Genomic DNA, 629 nt, shown 5'->3' on the forward strand with positions numbered 1-629 from the left:
TTTACTGATGTGGTGGTGAGGTGGGGGCAGGGGAAGTGTTCTAAGTCCTACAATTGGGTCTCAGTCTTCTCGTGAACCTGTGCCTTTGGATCATGACCTTCACAAGTACTTCTCAGGGTTCCCCCCACGCAGATGGGCTGGAGGGGCTGGGACTGGATACCTCCCTTCTCCTGGGTGAAAGGCTGGAGCAGATGGAGTTGCATATTTCTCCTCTCCCAGGTCACTAGGGTCTGATAAAACCCCAGCAGGTGAGACTCTGGTTAAATCATTGCTCTTGAGAGCAGCCCTTGTTAAGAACAGAATGCTCTGGAGTATTTCAAAATAGCTCCTTTCCCCTTCACCAGCCAGAGCATGAGGGAATTTTTCTCCAGTATTCACTGTGGGAATCTGGCAGAACCCCAGGAAGTAAAACTCATGAAAGTGCGGGAGTGTCCTGAAGACTGGGCCCCCCTGTAGTGTTTAACTCCCGGAGTTGTCCCCACCCAGCCCCCAACGATCCTCTGCTAATGGCCCAGGCTCCTGCCTGGCACTGCCTCCTGTGGAGGCTTCTGCTTGGTGGCTGCGATTCTCTGACTTTGCCTGTCACTCTCTCCAACTTGCGGGACAGCAGTTTGCCCTGTGACCTCACT

The sequence above is a fragment of the Manis pentadactyla genome, chromosome 3 (assembly GCF_030020395.1).
Source record: "Manis pentadactyla isolate mManPen7 chromosome 3, mManPen7.hap1, whole genome shotgun sequence".
NCBI lineage: Eukaryota > Metazoa > Chordata > Mammalia > Pholidota > Manidae > Manis > Manis pentadactyla.